Raw genomic sequence first — 10,000 nt, forward strand, 5'->3', positions numbered from 1 at the left:
ATCGCTTTCTCTTACCCTCCCTCTGCCTGCTTCTTTCTTCATTCTCTCTCCCTCTTGCTTGGCCAAAAGGTCACTCTTCACCTGTAGCTATGTTAACATGAAGAAGTCGTAGAAGTCACGCATGTTTGTTTTCGATGTATTCCTTTTCTTGTAGACAAAGCCTTATATCTGTAATATACGCTTGAGGGAAATCCAAACAGAATTCCAAGTCCAGCCAAATTGAAAGTGAATTCCCAGTGGCCTGTGGGAGATGTCGTTCACAACCGTTGACTTTTGGCATCCTGGCCATTTTTCCATCCCTCTCTTTTATCTGGAGTTAAATCTGCCGTGCTGACAAGGCAAGATGTGAGCGCCTTAAACCTCCACCCTTTTGATTTGATGGCAGAGGTTCTCCCATCATATCAGAAGACACTGAACTGTTTTTTTTAAAGCTGAAACAATGAGTTTTGTTTTTTTTCAAATGGCCCCAAACCACACTATGCTATGTGAGGCCATTGTTTATCCAATAAGTCGAACAGGTCACTTTCACTGAAATATAGCTATGTAGTTATTGAAATATATTGTTACTCAGTGGATTATTAATCTCAAGTATTGTACTCTTGCATAATTGTACATCATAAATTCTATACAAATTGATAACGTCAAATAATTGAATATTTAAGAAATATCTTTTTTGATTTTATATTATTTTATTGTTACTTTACTTTTTACTCTATTCTATTTGATTTTATATTCGTTTATTTTATCTTCTTATTTTTATTTTCAAAAAATCTTCTCAGACTGTCAGTTATCATTAAAAAAAAAAGCAAATTGTTTGGAAATGTGCACCCAAGTTAAATCAGTCTCGGATTCGACACTTGGCGACATGTAGCAGAGAAGCTACTTGGTGGTTGCTGTAAATCTTAAGCGCGCAAGCGAAAGGAAGAAACAATGCAGCCACAGCAGTGAAAAGTCATCTTTGAGCACCGGAATTCAGTGAAATTGCCCTTTTGGTGTTCCATATAAGCACCCTCATGCCATCATTTCTCCATCGATCCCCCTTTTAGCACTCTAACAAAAAGTATTGACTGCTGAGTTAGTGGCTGATTTGTGTAGCCCTACCCAATTAGAGTGTTTGTGTGTGTGTGTGTGTGTGTGTGTGTGTGTGTGTGTGTGTGTGTGTCGGATGTGCAGTATATGCGCATGAGCTGCGGTTGTACGCGCCGCCCTTGAGGAACTGTGTGACTTTGGCCGCGTCGGCTACACGTATGAAACTACCATGCAAGGGTGGCTTGCGATAGTGCCTCTCCGCTACACGTTGTCATGGCAAATGTGTATTTGCAACCTCAAGTAGAAAATATACTGTATAAAGAAAGGCATGCGGCGTGGGGGTTGGGAGGGACTCCTCCACTGAAGTGAAACAAAAACCCTCAGAGAACACTTCCCATACCCTAAGACGACTCTACAATTCCACTGTATGTTGCGACTTGACTTGAGTTCTGTCAGGTGTCTTGCTCATTAATACCGGATGAAATGCCGCAGACTGGCAGTTTTGGAACACCAGAAGGCTGTTGTTCAAAGCATTGGCTGACGTGGTGTGGTGTTTTGCCTCTCCTTGTTTGGGCTTCTCAAAGAAAAGGCAAAACAAAAAAATTGAATTGAGGGAAAAAAACAACGCTGAAAAAATAAGCCCACCTTTCCTTCTCAAATTTAAACCTCGCTGTTTTTGTTTCCTGTCCAAGTATGTGAAAACACCAACAGTAAGAAAAAAATTGCACAGTAGTGATGGGAATTACGTCTCTAAGAACGGAACTGGATCTTATGGGTGTGTTTGTTATCGAGAGCCGCTCTTCGTTCTTTATTTGTGTGTGCATGTTACTCTACCTAAGCAGGCTTTTTTATTTTGTTAATATTTATTAATTTATTCATATTTATAATATTCCTAAAAAATTTCACGATAAAAAATAAATAAAACAAGTGCTATAGTGAGGTTTTTTTGTGTGCAGAACAGGGATAAAACAGTATTTTTCACACGTAAATACAAATAGTAAAATAACTTGATCAAATCTAAAGGTTTTATCAAATTAATTCCATCTGAACCTTTGCCAAAACCAATTTTGGTTTAAACATGAATTCAATGCAAATGTTTCGTGGATGCTGGTCTTAGATGTACTTTATATATAAATTTGGCATGACTTGACTGATGTATCTGTAGAGATACAGGAGTGAGTGGTTTGGCCTCCCAATCTTATCTATCTTCTGTGTGAGTATTTGAAACTTGTACTGTATGTGAAAATGTGAACGACTGTCATCTCCTTGTACCAAACAAAAAAATATTTCATAAACAAACCCAATAAACTGATAAACACTGCTAAAATCTGATAAACGCTGTGGTATTAATGCATGTCAGGTCATACCAAGCAAAGGTATAAAATATGCAGACAATACACTATCTGACACAATTCCATTTCTATATCAAGAGTAGCAATAATTTATTGTGTGCATGGTATCCCATTTTGTATATTAGTATATCTCTAAATATCTGACTATTCATGATTTGTATTTTTCATTATTTGTATGTATTTGACAATAATAGTTTTATTATAATATTTTTTTCTTACTTCAATTTTCATTCTATTTTATATTATTTTTACTCACAATTTTGTGAGAAAAAAAAAAAAAAGTACCTGAACAAATCTCCAGTGTATCGGTAACAAAACTGATTTTTATTTTGAAGAGGATACTGATAAAACAAATTCATGGAGAAAATTAAAAAAAAAAAAAGATAACTGTCAATTAAGAATCAACCTCCAATCCACAAGATCAATTAAGTACAAGAAATAAGATGAACTAATGTAAAAAAAAAGCTATGTACATTTTTGTCCAACTGTTTTTCTTTTTTCGTGTTTACTACTCTCAATACCCAGATTCCACTCCCCATAAGCTACATCTACAGTAAACATTACATGTATGTGCACTGTTGACTTAAAAAAAAAAATGTATTCACTTGTTATTTATTATTTTAACCTTATTCAGTCCCTTTAATTTGTTTTGCTATCATTTGATCTGCATTGTTGAGAAATGGCGCAAAGAGTAAGAATTCCGTCACTGACATGACACTTGCTGTAATGTTGTGCATTTCACTAATACAATTTTGAAACTATGCAGTTATGCCGAACACACACAGGAACACACTCTCGAGCACAAATTCGAGTGTCTGTATGTCTGTGTGTGTGTGTGTGTGTGTGTGTGTGTGAGAGCAGGTGCATCAATGTTGCTTTGCACAGGCTTGATACAGTTTTATCACATTCTTGGCCAGAAATAGCCCCTCCCCCCTCCATCCCAGATTCATTTAATACAAAAAAAATCAATGGTAATATGTCATTTTCTCTGCACTCATCATTCAAACATGAAATTAATCCTGATGTTATCCTCTTATTGCCTGCTCACAGGGTGTCAGACAGAATCCCACCAATCATTTGTCACTCGCTGTATTTCTGTAATATCGATGACTCATGTGCAACCACTACAATGCACAGGCAAATACTGGAGAGACAGAAAGAGAGATCAAGAGGAGAGAGAGCGGGAGAGAGAGGGAGGGAGAAACATCCACAGTCTACACCAACACTGTGGTCAAATTCTTGAGATGCGATAATTGCCTCAGCAATTTCCTCTGTATGTGAAATGCATATTTGGATTTTTACATAGTTCTCTGGAAAAATGTAAAGACTGTGTAGAGATTTGGGTTGTTGGTGCTGAACACAAAACACAGTGACGTTAAACTTGTATCCAGTCTATATATATAGAGAATGAGAGATATTCTCTATAAAGAGAGGGAGAGAGAGAGACCAAATGTGTCTTCATAGTGCATATGACAGGTATATATTCTGGATTACTATTGATATTATATTACATTGAGATTTTAGGCGGATTCACAGTGTGAATTTAATACCGAATGTTGCACTGCGGTGTGTGTGTGTGTGTGTGTGTGTGTGTGTGTGTGTGTGTGTGTGTGTGTGTGTGTGTGCTCTTGTGTGACAGTCGTGGGCCAGATCAGCATGGCTGGTGCCTTGTGTGGGCGGACGGCAGACAGCACCCTGCCTCTAACCTGACAGCAGCTATTGAGGGAGAGAGAGGGGGGTGGGTCTGGCTAGTGCATTGCAAACACTAAAGGAGTATAGAATATATACGTGTGTGTATACTATATATATATATATATATAAAACTACCCATGTATATGAGAGAGACAGAAAGAGAGAGAGAGAGATGTGACAACCGGACGGATGTCACAGTTTGCGGGGGTAGGGTGCTTATGCATTGTAGGGTTGTATGGATTAGAGGGAGGGGCAGGGCAGGAGGGCATACGGATTCAAAAAGGAGGAGAGGAACGCCACACAGTCTAACTCGACAGCCTTCGTCAAAACCACTAAGATTCCCTCTTGACTGACTGATGGCATAATTACAGTGTGGGTTGGGGGTGGCGGGTGTTCATGATGTGATGGGGTGGCGGCAGTTATTCATATTGAAATACCCCCATTTAGAAACACACAGACCCCCTGCACCCCCTCCCCAGTTCCCCTTATTAAAGTAAACAAGCACACACACACCACACACATGCACGAGGTGAGATTTCAAATTCAAATGGGAAAGGACAAAGTTTGAAATGGCATCCGAGTCACGCAGGTTTTTGGCAGAGCTACGGAGATGTTTGTGATGCTCCAGGAAAGGAGATGTTTAGTTGAAAGAAATGTATTTTCATGTATATATGGAATCCATTCTGCCGTTGAAGTCCTTACAATGACATGATTGACAGGTTGCAACATTTGACTTGTTTGGATTTGTTAGTTTGTGATCACAGTTTTTGGTTGTTTCCACCAATAATAACTGGCCGCGAGTGAGTTTAATTTATTTTTGTTGTACAATATAATTTTCCATGAAATTAAATAATAAATAAGAGAGTCAGTCCAAAGAGTCCAGACTTTTGTGGGAAAAAGTGTTCCTCCTATTGATTTTGTGAGTTAAGATATAATTATAACAATATAATTTAATCACACGACCTCTGCGGAGCCACAGCACAAGAAGAATAATTGAAGAATAATTGTATTAATCTCACAGCTGCGTATGTAACACACACACACACACACACACACACACACACACACACACACACACACACACACACATACACACACACACACACACACACACGCACATGCATGCAAGGAGTGGTGGCTGGAGAAATTCAGCCACTGCGTTTATCTTATCCCAGCCGTCCTCCCTCCAGGGGGCAACTCTCACTACCATTGCACCCGGGGACCAGGTGTAGATCCATATTGTGGTCATAGACAGGACAGGGAAGTGTTCTGCATGCTTTTCATTGGGGTCTTTTTTTTATAGTGTCCAATGTGTTGGAACCCCAATGTTTCATCGACAAGAGGCGGTGTGGGCAGGGCCGGCTCGTGATTTTATGTGGCCCTAAGCGGCGGAGTGTGGGGGGCTTAAGTTGTCATGCGTGACGTGGCAAGATCGCACTGTGGGTTTCTTTTTCTTTAAATTAGGAAACAGGAAGATAGATACATGATCTAAAATAAAAACACAGGGTTTTTTTGTTTTGTTTGGAGAAAGAAAAGAAAAGGAAAAGAGAAATTCGGGAGCAAATTGGCAGAGGCGGAGAGGAGAGGAGAGATAGAAAGTCACACTCATCGTAGAGCCTCTACACTGATCATGTGGCCCCCCTAGCGGTTGTTGCCCTAATCAACCACATAGTGTTTATGCTATGTGCCGGGCCTGGGAGTGGGGAGGAGAAAACATTTGGTTTATTTTGAACTTGGAGGACATTTTGAAATACCCCTTTGCTCTCAGGAGAGTTGGTGTTTTTGCAGAATTTATCTTGAAAGGTGATAGGACACAAACACAACAAATGTGAAATGAAATACACTTTACCTGGCTGCTGTTGGTGGAAAGACAAGCCTCTAATGCACACACACACACACACACACACACACACACACACACACAAACACGTGATCATGATCATCGGCGGTCACTTGGGGTCGAGTATGACTGTCCTACTTCTTGGTCCTTGTGGGTCTTCAGGCGAACGAAGAGGCTGATCCTGGAGCTGCATAATTTGGTGCAGCTTGGGCCTTGGGTGTAGTTTGGGCCTTTTTGGTGGAAGCTCTCTCCTTTAGTGACTCTGGTCTTGTCTTCTACAGTACGTCAGAGATTATTGTTATATAGTACAGCACCTTCCCAGACAAGTTTTCTACAAGTCTCCCCATTGGTTGCTGTGTGTAAAGGTCTATCTGGCACTTTTTGATGTTCACTTTAATATTGTCCTCATAGCTTTTCCTTTGACCCAGGTCACGTTGTCCTATGAGAAGCCAGGAGTATAGGACTTGTTTTGTAAAGCAAGAGGGTGGTCGTTTCTCAATACCAAGTACGCGAAGTCCGGACTTGCGGACTTGGTAGTTCAGACTTGGCAAGTTGGAATCGGAAGTAAAGACTCCCGGGGACCAATACCATTACCACCGCTTGGTGCGAAATGCATTGTGGGATACTTGGCTGTCCCAAGTCCACCCAAGTCACCACCGATGCATCCTCGATAAAATGGGCGGAGCAAGTCCACATCCGGGCATTTGGACTGGACTTGGCTTGATGCGGACTTTGAATTGGAAAAGTACTTGGGCTGCGACCAATGATGCTTCACAAGTCCACAAGAACACAAGTACAGACAAGAACGCAGATTGAGAAAGGCCTTGAGGCATCCGGATGACATGACCAGTCCATCTGAGCTGGAGTTGGGTGATTGTGGCACTGATGGTGGGAATGTTAGCCCCCTCTGCCTTTTTGCGCAGTTACCACCAGCTCTCAACAGACGCTAATAGCTCTAACGACGTGTGGCTATTAGTGCCAGTTTGTGAATTGGATGCTATTTGCAACGAGGCTCATTTGCGTTAAAATGGGGCCAGTTTTGCACCAAATGTATGCATACAACTTCTTTTAAAAATGCGCAGATAGCACTGGTGCACCATGGCGCTATTTGCATTGCATCGCAGTGAGCGGAGCATTTCACCATTTGTGGGTGCTATGTGAATTAGATGCTCGCTTTTTCAGTTATTTACACCGGTTTTGCGGCCGCAAAAGCGGCACAATCACTTTGTGAGTTTACCTTTCAATTTCCAGATGTAATTGTCTGGGCAGCTAATATGTGCAAGAACCAACCAGAGGGCCATTTCCCAGAGTCAAAACCTTTGGTGAGGTCCTTGAAGGCCATGTATAGTGGTTGATTTTGTTCCCGTCATTTTTCTTGTAGCTGGCTGTTTTCGGTGAAATCAATTCTGAGACTCGGGGAGAATGTTTTGCCAAAACCCGAGCAAGAGTTTTCCCTGTGGTGGAGAGGAGGGAAACACCGGGTAATTTCCACAGTCTGTCATGTCTCCATTCTTAAAGATGGAGACAATGAGGGCATCCAAAGTTGTACAGGGATTTCATACATGCACACATAAATCTAATATTGAAATAATTCTGTAACATGTAGGAATTGTAATAATTTAGTCATAACATAGTAATTATTTATACCGACTCATTTATCTTATCCATGCCCATGTTATTGTATTAATATTCATTCAGGTAAACCTGCTTATCCATCTACAGGAAGCTAGCTGCCCATTCAAGAGTTGACTGTAAATGTAGAGCGTGAGTCCTTCTGCTGTTCGATTCATACCAGTGGTGTCCGTGTGACAATGCATTTCTGAATGTAATGTAGAAGTCGCTTTTACTCTCCTTGCATTTACTCACTCTGTGTGCTTGTGTGAATCACATTTTTTACAGCCACATTTGAAGCAGAGTTTAATTGATTGCATCTTCTCATATTCTCCACACTTCCCCTTGCAACACTGAAGCGCTTTTTGTTAAATGCTATTTGACCCGACTGGAGACAACGTTTAATGCTACGCCAGTGAGCCAATCTGCTGGAGGTGTGATATGGCGTGTATGTGTATGTGTGTGTGTGTGTGTGTGTGTGTGTGTGTGTGTGTGTGTCTGTGTGTCTGTGTGTGTGTGTGTGTGTGTGTGTGTGTAGAAAGTGGATTTCCTCTTTCTTTCCCGATAGTAGAGCTTCAAGGTGTGTGTGTGTGTGTGTGTGTCTGTGCGTGTGTGTTTGTGTGTGTGTGTGTGTGTGTATGTGTGTGTGTGTGTGTGTGTGTGTGTGTGTGTGTGTGTGTGTGTGTGTGTGTGTGTGTGTTAGAGAGAGAGAGAAAAAGCGAGGATGCCTCAACTGCAACCTTTTATGTCTGTTAAACGGTGCTATTAAATGGCATAGCGGTGAGGAAATGGGTATTTGCGGAGAGCAATTAGAACATTCTCTGAACAGGTGTTACAGCATTCATTGACGCGCACCCCTTGCTGTGTGCCTCTTTTTGTGCATGTGTATGTGCTGGCGTGTGTGTGAGTGTGTGTTTGTGTGCGAGCGTTCAAAGCGCTTGTTAATTTGAATGGACGAATGAAATTTACGTCAAGAATCTAAAAAGAACAAGAGCAAATAGTTACAAGTAAATGATACATTTCCATGTTCATTAAATTGGTAATTTTGTTCATTTCACACCTACCTACCATCACCTGATCGCCTGTATATCTGTGTTTGCTCAGGTTCAAAGATTGTGCCCTTTGTCCTTTATAGTGTGGAGAAATGAATCCAGTAATTCAATGGGGGAAAAACGCAACACAATAAATACTTCAAAATGTGTTTTTAATTTTTTGTTCTTTCTGTTCTTTCTATGGTCAGTTTTTGGGGTTAAGAGTCTATTCTCACACAAACCAATTGACCAGGGATTCTCGTCCTGTCTCTGATTTAATCCACGGCATAATCAATTTATTTTTTACCGCCTGCTTTTTGCAAACCCATCGCTTACGTAAAACCGGCTGAGGATGCAATACACTGCTGTTGCTGTTTCTTTCTCTGAGAGCAACTAGACTCTGGAATTTAGTCTTTGTCCTTCAACTCTGAAAATCATACAGGCGTGCCAATATGCTATGTCAGTATTTTAGTAGTAAAGGTTCCCAAAAGGTACAAGTTTATCAGGGAATTTTGCATACTTTTCAATTTTACTACTATCGTGGGATGTTTTTCTAATTTAACAGACACAGAGTATTTGTATGCCATGCATCTAGGACAGAGTTGGTCTGCGAGTAGAGCTCAAGTTCTCAACCTGCAATGCCACTCTTTATTCAATCTTTAATCATCAAGAGCTGCTGCAATAACTCTGTCCTGTGAGCGACCTGTGGGACGACAAGAGCACAGCTTTTTGTTACACAAATGCGCCACCAATCCCCCTCTTTAGAGTACCATCTTACCATGTTTTGGTCTATAAACAACCAATCATTACTCCAAGAGGCAGAGAATCACCACGGGTGAGACAAATAAACATAGAACCAAACAACATGTACATGGTAAAACATAAACATAGAAATGTCAGATGACAACATGTATCGACAAAACAGAGTTAATTAGGTCCAGGAAAACTAGAACTACAACTGGTCACGTGGCCTCTTCCTGTCATAGTTATGGCAGTAAATGAGGGAGGAAAGGAGAGTAATGCAACCAGGAGGGTGCTGAGGGTGTGTTCAGAGCAGGCGTTGGTGATGTGTGTGTGCCTGTGATGAGTCCGCCTTTATGTATATGTGCGTGTGCGCGCGTGTGTGCGTGTGTGTGTGTGTGTGTGTGTGTGTGTGTGTGTGTGTGTGTGTGTGTGTGTGTGTGTGTGTGTGTGTGTGTGTGTGTGTATGTGTGTTTGTGTGTGTGTGTGTGTGTGTGTGTATGTGTGTTTGTGTGCGTCTGTGGGTGTGCGTGTGATGTGTCCACCCGTGAGTGTACGGGACTTGTCCCAATTGGTTCTGTTATATGAGGTCGGAATTATATCGTAGCGCCTCCAAGCAGTGGAAAAGGCCCCGAAGCCACCCTTGAGTCCCGTGGCCGTATAGTCACCCCATGAGCACAGCATAGCCCCGAGCACCCTGCCCT

The sequence above is a fragment of the Zeus faber genome (genome assembly GCF_960531495.2).
Source record: "Zeus faber genome assembly, chromosome: 10".
In the NCBI taxonomy this organism is placed as follows: Eukaryota; Metazoa; Chordata; class Actinopteri; order Zeiformes; family Zeidae; genus Zeus; species Zeus faber.